Here is an 11,526-nt window from a genome sequence, read left to right on the forward strand (position 1 = left end):
TTTGGAAGCATCTAGAATCAATCCCAAAGGAACAGCAACATGGGCAGTATTGCAATTCCTGGAATTTATTGTGAAATGAAATATTTATGAAGTTTGACCAAAATTATCTCAATACTTAAGACTTTTCTATGTGCTGGTATATCTTTTGCTTCATGTAAATAATTAAATAATTGTTTATCAAATAATTACATTTTTTATTAAATAATTAAATTTTTAATTAAATAATTAAATTTATTTAATTATTAAATTATTAGCTTAAATAATTAATTAAATAATTAAAATTAAATTAATGAAATGTCTGTTAGGTTCCTGGTGGAGGACTGACAGATCTGGGAGCATCTTTCAGCAAACATGACTGTGCAAAGATCATCATTGAATTTGCAGAAAGCATTGAGTACTTTGTGAAAGTTAATGCTTAACAATAGAAACTGTGAAGTAGCTACCCATTACTGTGAAGGACCAATATTTAATACACATTTAACCTTTTTTCAAGAATTATGTCAATATAATTAAAAGTATTAATATATTAATTTGCCCTTTTTGTTCTATATTGCTTATTAATTAAACAAGTAATTTAAAGACATAATTATACAAAGTCCAATGAAAGAAAATTTTCACTGGGTGCATTTCTTTTCTGACCATTATTATTTGTTATATTTCATAACTACTAGGGAAAGTAACTTTTTGTGTGAAGGAGGAGTGTGTTAAAAATCATCTACTCTTAGTACCAAGTAAATATCCTAAGCCACCAGTCCAAAGGCCTTATGGTGTTATTTGATACAAATTTCAAATGACATAATAGTTTGTAAAAACTTTTTTAAAGCATAAATGGAAGGTAACCAACTTTTAAGGGAAGTTTACCTTTAAGGGGAGCAGAGAAGCAGGTTATTAGGTCTACAGAAAAATGATCAAGATAGATAGATAGATAGAGATGATAGGTGGTAGCTAGTAGATATAGAGATAGATTATAGATACATGATAAATAGATAATATATAGCTGGAAAAACGATAGATAAATAGATGACAGATGGTTAGGTGGATCAATTGCAGATGGTAGATAGGTCATATATGATAAAGAGATAATAAATGGTGAATAGATTATAGAATAGATAGATGACAGATGGTAGAGAGATGATAGATTATAGATCGTAAGTAGATGATGGAATAGATGAGATAGATGATACGTAGGTGATAGATGATAGATGACAGACAGTTGAAACATATATAATAGATGATTGATAGATGACAGGTGATAGATGATAGAATTGGTATAATTGATAAATATATAGATGATAGACAATGACAGATAGCTAGATCATAGATAAGTAGATCAAAGGTAAAATATATATTGCCTAGTTCTAGAAGTTTAAAGTTTGTTATAAATTAAAGCATGAACAATTAATTACATTTAAAATATTTTTACTTTAAGGTATAAGATAATTAGTAAATACTTCATTTTATAAATCTCTATATGTAAGTTCATATTTCACATTTTCTTCCTGAAAGTCCTTTTGAGAATGTTATGCTATAAATAATGGTATGCTCCTACTGTAGACTATTTTGCAGTAATTAAAAAAGGATACTATAGATCTTTATTTTCTGATATGTGAAAGTGTTCACACTACACAAATTCCAACAGCTTTGAAATTATGTGATTTTTATACCTTGGGAGATTTGAATTATTTTAAATTCTGCATATAAATTAGAACTTTTAAAATATATTTTTATCTTACTATTTCACATTTGGTTAATTCAAATTCATGTATTATAATTGCGCTGTGGTTTCAAATCCTTTTGAGTCATCTATTTTTATGCCCCAGTAACTCGGGCAGCTTGATGGCTTTTCTGGTGAGGTGAAAATCGGAACGCCCCCAGCAGAGGAGCTGTGGCTGTCCCGTGCGCCTGTGTCAGCGTTCTGTGTGTTTAATACGCGAACATCATCCCACCTCTTCCAGTGTGAACTTCGGTGCCCCCGCACCGTCTAGTTCCTGCTCACTTCCAATTCGGGGGTCTCTAACCTCAGGGCAACGTGGGCGTCAAGGTCTCTGTGGGATCTTTAGATGCTGGTGTTTTTCAAGAGCTGCCCCGGGGCCGTTCTGACCGAACCTGCTGTGCCCTGCTCCGGTGACGCTGCCTGCTACGTTTCCTTCAGTGATGGAAAAGCTACCTCGCTGGTGTCCCAACAAGCCTGCCTGGGGACTTGTGTTCTAATTTCAAAAAGGAACAAACCTACGCTGCCAAACACAGTCACGGCCAGGCTTCTTCCTGCTCGACAACAGTAAATCCCTGGGCATGCAGAGGAGGCACACAGCAAGGTTGAGTCACTCGGCACCGAGCAACCTGATTTAAACAACACCCTTTACTCATCTTTCAATTGTTCATTTATTTAGGAAATAGTTATTGCATGTCTCCTATATGGAAAAAATGGAAACATAGTTACATAAAAAAATTTAATCTCACGTTTAATTGGATTGATTGGAACGGCCAGAATCATGCTTTAAAAATAGTTGTGGTTGTAGGAATTACTTGCTTACGGCACTGACCCCTCCGAGTGGCCTGTTTCAGAAAGTGTTTGAGGGTCGGGATGCCCAGCAAGAAGGGTCCTGGCAGGTAATGAGCAGTAAGAGGCACTCAAGAGTGACCGGCCCCGCTGTGTGCCCTGGCCCAGCATTTTGTAATTCAGTTTCTGTTTTGGATATTTGGACTTCATTCTTGTTGGTTGTGCCACACATCCTTTTCTCTAAAATTACTTGTTAGGGAAAAACTATGCAAATGATCCGGACATCACTACCAGGGCAACACCCGGTCTCACCCCATCAGATCGACTGAGACTCTGTTGCAAATAAATGGAATAACTTACACACAGCCCTGCTTTGAGCGGGAGGGTACCCAGCATTCCACACGCGGTGCTCAGCTAGCCTGTGGGTGGCAGGGGACACCCCAGCACCTGTTCCTTGATGCCTACAGACATCACTTTCTCAGTCCTGTGTTTTCTTAAGCCTTCACAGGAAGTGTCAAATATAACAAGGTTTGTTCAACCAGGAATTTAAAACTCAAGAATAAAGCCTTCGTTATCTTAGTTAATAATTTGGGTAATGATAATAATAGCATTTACATACTCCATGCTTACCTAGAAAATACAATAGTAATTCGCTTTATTTGGTAATCATTAATAATTTATTTCTGAGCATGATATAAACTTTTTATATTAGAAAGTTGGTCAAGTATAATTAATACAAACAGGAGAATTTAAAACACAAGGGAATCACAAAAAGAAATTCCATCAGGAAGGTATGTTATGTTTACTGTTGGCGTTGTGAATTTTCCTAGCACCCACTGGTGGGCCTGGCCTCCTGGTGGAGTTGGAAGGAACATGACCACCACCTGTGGCTGTTCTCTTCTCTTATTTTGGGTTGATGACAAAAGGAGTTGGGTTCTTTCATTCCAGCAAGATCAGGAGAGGCGGCTTCTGAGCAGCAGATGCCGCCATGCACAGAGGATGGAGAGAAAATGATGGAGATCGCAGCTTCGCCTATGGAGAGTGAGTTCCCGCTGTAAAAAGCTTTCATGCTGGATTCCACATCCTCACTACAGGATCAGAGCCCATCAGGAAGAGAGTCCGGTGTTTCCTGAAAGGCTGCCTATCTTACAGCGTGTTCTGAGACTGTCTCCTTGGTGGGTTGCTTTTCCTGGTGAGCCTCAGTTTTTTTACCTGCAGAATTAGATTGTAATTACAGTTGTGTCGAGGCAACATTGAAGTCCGATCCCATTTCCCATTTTATTAAAGTCCTTTGTTTATGCCTTTGCTGCAGGCCGCACAAAGAAAGACGGGATCAAGAAAACAAAGGCTGCAGACTCCCCTCTGTGAGCAGCACGGGCTCTCCTCATGCACCTGCATCTAGCACCTCACTTAGTGTTTCACCGATAACTGCATTAGTCCTGCCTCTGAGTCAGGAGGTTTAACCCAGTGTAGAATCAGCAAGGAAGAGACAGTGCTCATGGGCATGCTGCAGTTCTGTAGAAATCTGGACAGGGATGCAGGTGGCAGGAGGTCTGTCTCTTCACTCAATTTAATCAGTGCTAATTGACTCCATGCAGGACAGTGTCCCACTTAATCTTACTATAATTATATCTGAAAAGCAACAAAATTTTTGTGTGACATAATCAAATTTAAAACCGTGAAGTTTTAGAATCGCTAGTGAACCGTCACTGTGTACCCCCAAGATGGGGCTACAGGGCTGAGCGTCCCCGAGGCCCCTCTGTAGATGGCTGTGATGGCAGCCCCTGGCCCAGGTGACACTGCTGGCTAGGCAGCCTCCCTCCTGAGGCTCAGCGCAGTGGAGGGGCAGAGGCACAAGGGCGCTGACCCAGCCTTGATGGGACCACTCGGAAGGTCCCAACACCCAGATGCCCAGTGCAGGTCTCCAGCAAACCCCCTGGGCCTCCATCTCATTCTCTCTCTGGGGGAAGCTAGTCTTCAACAAGTGGCATTTGTTTCATTCTGGGAGACAGTAGACACATATTTACAGAAATTCACAAACCTCTCTCAGTTTACTCATAGAGGCCCATACGTGCTGCCCAGAAAGGCAACATACATATGTTTATACACACACACACAAATACACACACAAGTGTGTCTTAGTGCCTTGGCCCTGGGGAGTATTAACAAAAAATATAAGATACATACACACATACATGCATGCACACACGTGTATATATTTATATACATTATCCAATTCTCATTGCTTATGAACTCACAGCTGCTGGTGGCTACCTCACCCTTGAATTCCGACAGGTGTTTCCAGAGCAGAAAAGTCAAACGAAGCCAGGCGAGGCCCCTCTGTAGAAGGCTGGCTGCTTGGTGTCTCCGGATCTCACGCCAGCAGTGTGAGTCAATGCAAAGTTTAGGGTCAGCTGAATCTCTCGATGAGCATGCTGTTTCTGTGGTGCGTTTGCTTGTTGATGCACTTGAAGAAAAGGGAGCTTATTCATGGTTCGTTTGGCAAATACCAAGTCTTTTCTATGAACTGGAAAGTCTTATTGGTGGTAGGGCCACATTTACGACCAAACCCAGGGAAGGTCCCACTGCATGGACCTCATTTCTAGTGGGAGAAGGAGAGACAGACAGTGAGAGCAAATTTAGTAATAATGAGAAATAATCTGTCAGATGGTGTAAGGGTTGTGCAGAAAAATGGAGCAGTTTCTATCCCATATCTCTTCAGCTCTCTGCGGAGAGGCACACGCCCCTGGGCAGACATCATGCCAGTCTCAGCTTTTGTTTTCAGTTCTCATCTTTGCATCCATCCTCTTCCTTCAGTGATTTTTCGTTCTGCAGTTTCTAAGGGCTCGTTTTGCGCATTGAGAACTTGGAGGTTATCATTTCAGCATGTTTTTTTCTGAGCAGCTTGCGCTGTGCTGTGGAAATGGACCGTGAGTGAGCTCCTGAGGAGAGGCCACTGCTGACCACAGGGAGGGCTGCATGGGACATGGAAGGGGCAGTGGTTACTGAACCTGCTGGAGGAGGATCTCCCACCAGGGAGGCCGGCCACAGAAGCCCCTCTGAATGAAGTTAATCCGGGAATGAAAACTCTGAAGTGGGGAAAAGCATTCTGGGCAGAAAAAATAGGAACAGAAAAGCTTTGAGGAGCAAAGGGCTGTATCACAGAGCAGATGCGCCGGCAAGGCCGTGGTGACCAGGGGAGGCGATGCCTGGGGCTGGGGTGGGCAGGACCAGGTCGCACAGGGCCAGAGGCTCAGGCAGAGAAGGAAAAGCCCTTGGTTTCCTTCCATGTTATATGGAGAAGTCTGAGTGGGGAAGTGATCAAATCTCAATTATGTTTTGAAGGATTATTCAGGCTTTTAGGTGGGGAGCATGGTCCAGGCTGGGGAAGGGAGCAGGGGGCAGTGAGGGGCTCTGGCTGTCTCTAGGTTCTGCAACCTGGCTGGGAGGTGTGGCGCGGAGGAAGGTGGATGGGTCTGACACGCACCAGGAAGGACGGGCTGCAGGCTGTGTGGAAAGAAAAATTCAAGGAGGAAAATGACATTATTACTTTGAGAAACTTGGCACATGGCAGTGTCATGAAGGGGAAGAGAGAATATTCCTGAGAATGGGAATCAGGGCTCTAAACTGTGAGCATGCATTGAACATACTTGGGCAGAACCCACCCTTTGTTTTGTCTTTTGAGACCTCGCACTGGTAGGTGATGGACAGACGAGCATGGTGCTGACCCCCAAGTGCCTTTCTGGCTGCTCCCTGCCAGCTCCTCCCTGCAGAGTCAGACGAGGTTACATTTGGGATTTCAAAGTCTAATCTCATTACTGCTGCACTGTGACCAGGGTCCCTGGCAATGTGATTAGTCTTCCTGATCAACAGTAGACCTTCAGCATTTAACTAGTAAATAACTAAATTTGATTAATAGTCTACAGTGCTGGGAAAACTTAATGTCCCCTGTTCTCTCCACTTTTGTACAATTCCATTTGCTGTGCTATTTACGATTTGTGAGGACAATATGTAAAGACACCAAATTAAGTGAAAATATAAATGAAACTGATTAAAATTATATCGTGGAGTTTGATGTCTAAATCCCAGAACCCATCTTTTTCCCTAGGGTTCCGGCCGACTGGAAGGACGTGAAGGCGTGCACCTCTGCCATTGCAAAGTGGAGCTCCAGGCAAGTTGGCTGGATAAACAGCAGAGCCTCAGGGTCCAGGCCTCAGGACCTCAATCGCCCTGGCTTTTCCATTCAGTCACAGGTGAAAGGGCTGAGGCAGGTGGGTGCAGTCCCCGCCTGGGGTCAGCACGTGGAGTGAAGACACTGCAGCTCACCTGGCCGCTGGTCCAGGGGTGCAAGGCCCTCCCTAGCTCAGAGTCTTCCCACCAGGCACTCCTCACCACAAGGGGCTTTGCAGGGAGAAACAGTGGCAGAAATGACCTAATAAAAATGTTCCCGATTACCCTGGTTTGATCATTACACATTGTAGACATGTATTGAAATATTGCATGTACCCTGCAAATATACAGCTATTATGCATCAATAAAAAATGAAAAAAAAAAGGTCCCTTCATGGAAACAGGAAAACAAACATGGAATTTCTCCTTAAACTGATCAGCGAGGCCTCTCCGTTGTTTCAATCTCTAGTTATCAATGGACAATGGAGCTTCAGGGTTCTGCAGGAAGAACTTCCTTGGCTGAAGAAACTTCTAGAAGCCACGTTGTGAACGGGTAGCTCCTTTCTCCTCTGCCTGCAGACTCAGTGCTCCAGGGCCCCAGCACCATCCTCCATTTGCTTTAGAGGGTGACACCCACACAGCACCCACGCCGCCCCAGCCCATGGCTGGTGACCTCGGTTGATTGTGGCACCACCTAGACACCATACCTTCTGCTGATGTCAGGAATGAGAATAATCTATCATTTAGGGTCCCAGGAGATGGAGAGTTCAGCTTTTAATGAAGCACAGAGCTGAAGCAGTCATCAGCACAGCCTGCAGTGTTGCTCCTGGCCCCAGCGCCTGCAGCTGGTTGGAAAGCTGGTCTCACGTTGAATGCCCAGCATGCCTCTGGGAACACAAGATCGTCTTCCTTTACCTTGTGACAGCAGACATTTTCCCAGGAGCAGGTCACGTCTTGGTTTAGGGTTGGCATCATGGAAATATGGGTGGGCTTTAAAGGTGCGTGTTGAATCAGTTCTGTGACGTCTCTTGGCCTTACTTCCCTCACGTGCACAGCATGAATAATGATGCCTCTCCCAGGCTGATGCCAAAATTAGTAAATGAAATCATCGGTAAAGACCCTCACACAGGGTCTTGCACAGAAAGATTGGTCAACAACAGCGGTGACTTTCCTTTCCTTTCTGGCTTTAAAATTTTTTAATATGTGCTTTCTCTGTCCAAGGGGATGTCAATGCTACCAGTGACTGGAAAGCTGGTATTAGGCCTGGACAAAATGTGACCTCTAACTTGAATTCATGACTTAACACAAATCTGAAAATAAGTTATTTTATGGGGCATATTCCTGTCCTGGTATTTCACAATGCTTCTATTGAATAAATGTCATCTGACCTTTACAGATGAGCCCACTCATTTTTTGTTTCTGCATAAATAGCTCAAATACAACCCAAGATTTATTTCATTATGAAATATTGTTAAAGTATCATAATGCATTTTCCTTCCAACATACTTCTAGTTTGTTTTTATCTGGAGCATTGAAAATAAGCAACGGTGAAACTCAGGACTAGAAAATGACCTTTTATATTGCCATAAATGCAACCCCCAGAACTAATAAAGAAAAAATTCAGGAGGGAACAGCACAAAAAGAAATGCATATTTTATTTCCATGTTAGTCTCAAATATAACAGGCCTCAAAAATCCCTAACGGCTGATGCATACAGCTCTGGGTGAGTGACTCCAAAGTAAGATAATGAGTTGAGCTTGGCTGCCGCTCCATTAGGGAGCTGATGAGATGCAAGCTGCTGCCCCTCTTCCTCCCATGAAGTTTGAAGCATCATCGGAAACCATCAGGTGAAACTGCCTGGAAGATGAAGCAATTCATCAAAGGCCAGGCTGTGGCCGTGTACCTTACGTAATGCTAATCAAAATAAATTAGAATTGGAAACAGCGTTTCCGGTAACCCTGCAGAATGGTGAAGGTGTTTTGCTCGCAGCTATTTAGCGGCAGTATGAACATCTACGTAACCTTGCTGACTTACTGTGAGAGTCATTCTCCTGAAAAGAGGCAAATCAGCTTTGTGAGATTCACTAGAGTCGAGGCAAATTGAGATTTGTTTGTATGTAATACTGTTCTTCATTTTGACATCATGGAACGGTCTTTAAAATCTTCCTGAACTTTGATGGCAAATAAGAGGCTTCAACTTTCAGAAATCTATGCCATCTTTCCATGGCACGGGAAGGGCTGCTTCCTGCATTGTGTCTGTTTAAGCTGTGGGAATCTAAATGCGTGTACGCAGAGGGACCTGAGAAGGTGGCCGTGCTCGCCTGGGAACACGCCAGGGTGAGTTCACAACAATTGCCCTAATGTGCAATAAAACACAGGGACGGGCTCCAAGAAGGCCGAGAGGGACGCAGCCACCCGGGGGAACACACTGTTCGGGTCTGCGGTCCCAGCGCCGGATCCCAGCGGGCCTAGGCTCTGCCTGGACACTACCCTAGCAGAGCTCTGGCCACGCGGGGTGGGCTGCCTGTTCTCAGGACGCTCTCTCCCTGCCTGGGCCGCCGCTTAGGGTGCTGTCTCCACTCGCCAGGACGCGGCCGCAGGACCGGGGCGAAGGCACAGCTCCGCTCTGGCTGGTCCGCAGGGCCAACCCCTGTGACGGTCTTTTGTTCTTAGCGCTCAAGGCGTCTTTCTACAGTCCTCCTTGAGAGCGCAGAAGACAGCCCACTCCCCCAGTACCTCCACGTAACCTGGGAACCGATTTTAGGAGACGCCACCCTGGAAGTCAGGCTTTGCCCCAGGGAGCGGCCCTATCGGGTGGAAAACCAGGGTTTCTTCAGTTCTCAGGGTCTGGATGACCGTGTTGCCTCAGGCAAAAGCGGGGTTTACTTGCTGGAAAGGAGAGTTGGAGACAAGGGGACAGCTGGACTCGGGGCCTCGGATGACATGGCCGGGCCCTCTCTCCTCTCCCCGGCACCGGCGCTGGGTCTGGTCCCTTGATGTGAGCTTTCTCCAGGGACACCTCCGCCTTTGAGTCGCCAAACCAGGGCTCCCGGGAGAGAAGGAGGCTCCCGACTGCGCGCTCCCCAGGGCGGAGGAGGCTCAGACTCGCCTGCGCGCCCCCCTGACCTCGGAGCGCCTCTAGGACCTGCGCCCAGAGCGCACGGACATCCGCGGCCCCCAAGTGGCCTCCGAGGACCGGACCGCGGAGAGGGGCGCGCCCAGCCGGAGGCTGGGAAGGAAGTGGAGCAGGCCGACCTGAGAGCGCGGCTCCCTGTGCTCCGGGGATGGAAGCGTTTATGTGGCACCGACTGTATGCACGGTGGGGACTGAATCCCTGGGCAGCCTGCGGGGAGGCGTCGTACCTGCCGCGTGAAGGTGGAAGCGGCCGTGGGAGGCGCAGGACCAGGCCCGGGGCAGGCAGTTGGCTCCGGAGCGCGCGTTCTCACAGCTGAGTTTAGGATCACCATATCATCTCTCACCCAAATCAAGAAACTCTGGGAGCACAATGGACCCTAATTATAATGACAGAGGAGCCGCAGGCCTGGACCGGGCAGCTGCGGCCTCTCTCAGCCCCAGTCCTGCCTTCCAGCGTGGATCCGGGCAGCCTGGCGTGGCCTCCGCAACGCGCAGCGGGGACGCGGTGACCCCAGAGCTCGGCTGCTCGCAGGGTCCACACGTGAAGAACTCGGGGCTCCTCTGAGCTGCAACCCTAGATGTCTAGCGATGACGTCACCCGCCCAGCCACATGCCACTAATTTAGAAAAGACATTCAGCCACAGTTTTGATTTTCTCTGAGTCAGGATGGAAAATGAAATGAACTACTAATTTTTTGTTGTTTTTCTCTTATAAATATGAATGCTGGAATCTGGTGATGATCAAGGATTTCAAGATAAATGAGCAATTCATTTTTAAGCTGAACGGAGCTATTTATTCTAAAATAAGTTTCTGTTTCTTTTTTCCCCCCAGATTCTTTGTAATTTCACAGTTGAATGATTACCTTTTTCCTGAACCATTTATACCCTCGCTGGTCTCGCTATGGCCATTAACCCTGGCTAAAATGTCACCGGTGGGCTACCTCCGCCCCCCTCCTCATGGTCAGGGTGGAGAGACGACTGTGCTGACTCCGAAGCCAACTCCTGGGCACTTCTGGGCGATCGCCCTCCCCGCAGAGCGTCTCCTCCTGCGGGCTGCAGACACCGCCTTTCCCTGCCAGGTTGTGCCTGTCCAAGCAGGAGCTGAAGGGCTGTGGTGAGAGGCTCACACTCCTGCGGCATTCCCACCTTGGAACACCTTTCTGAAATTCTGCAGTACCCTGAGCATGCTAATTTTTCGTGGTTTTGTCCTTGTTTTTCTAGTTTTCAGGGAGAGGGAAGTTTGCTGAAGCCATGGGCACATCCCTGCTGCTGGCCCCTCTTCCTGCATGCCCACAGTCACCCTCCCAGGAGCCTTTGCACCCAGACCCCACCCTGCACAGAGAGGCCTCTCAGGCACAGGGCCTGGTGAGGGGAGGTCCCCATTGCCTGACTCTGCTGCCAGTCATTAAAGTGTGACCAGAAAAGGTAGGATGTTTAACTGGAGTGCAGGTTCCCAGGGCTAGCAAGTTACTGCAACTTCATAGGTGCATCTAGCCTTGAACTTTGAGGGAGGGTTCCTAAAAACGAAATAGAAGCAAAACTCTGCCCTGCATGAAAAAGGGGACCCTGGGAAATAGAAGGAAACGTAAAACACAAAGCATTTAAATGTAAACCTTTATAATACTTAAAAATACTTTTAATTTGTGCCATTTTAGATACACAATGTATAAGTTCTCTCTTAGTGGATACGTATTGTTTAGTAATGTAGTGTGGTGCTAAATAGT

The sequence above is a fragment of the Pan paniscus genome, chromosome 12 (assembly GCF_029289425.2).
Source record: "Pan paniscus chromosome 12, NHGRI_mPanPan1-v2.0_pri, whole genome shotgun sequence".
In the NCBI taxonomy this organism is placed as follows: Eukaryota; Metazoa; Chordata; class Mammalia; order Primates; family Hominidae; genus Pan; species Pan paniscus.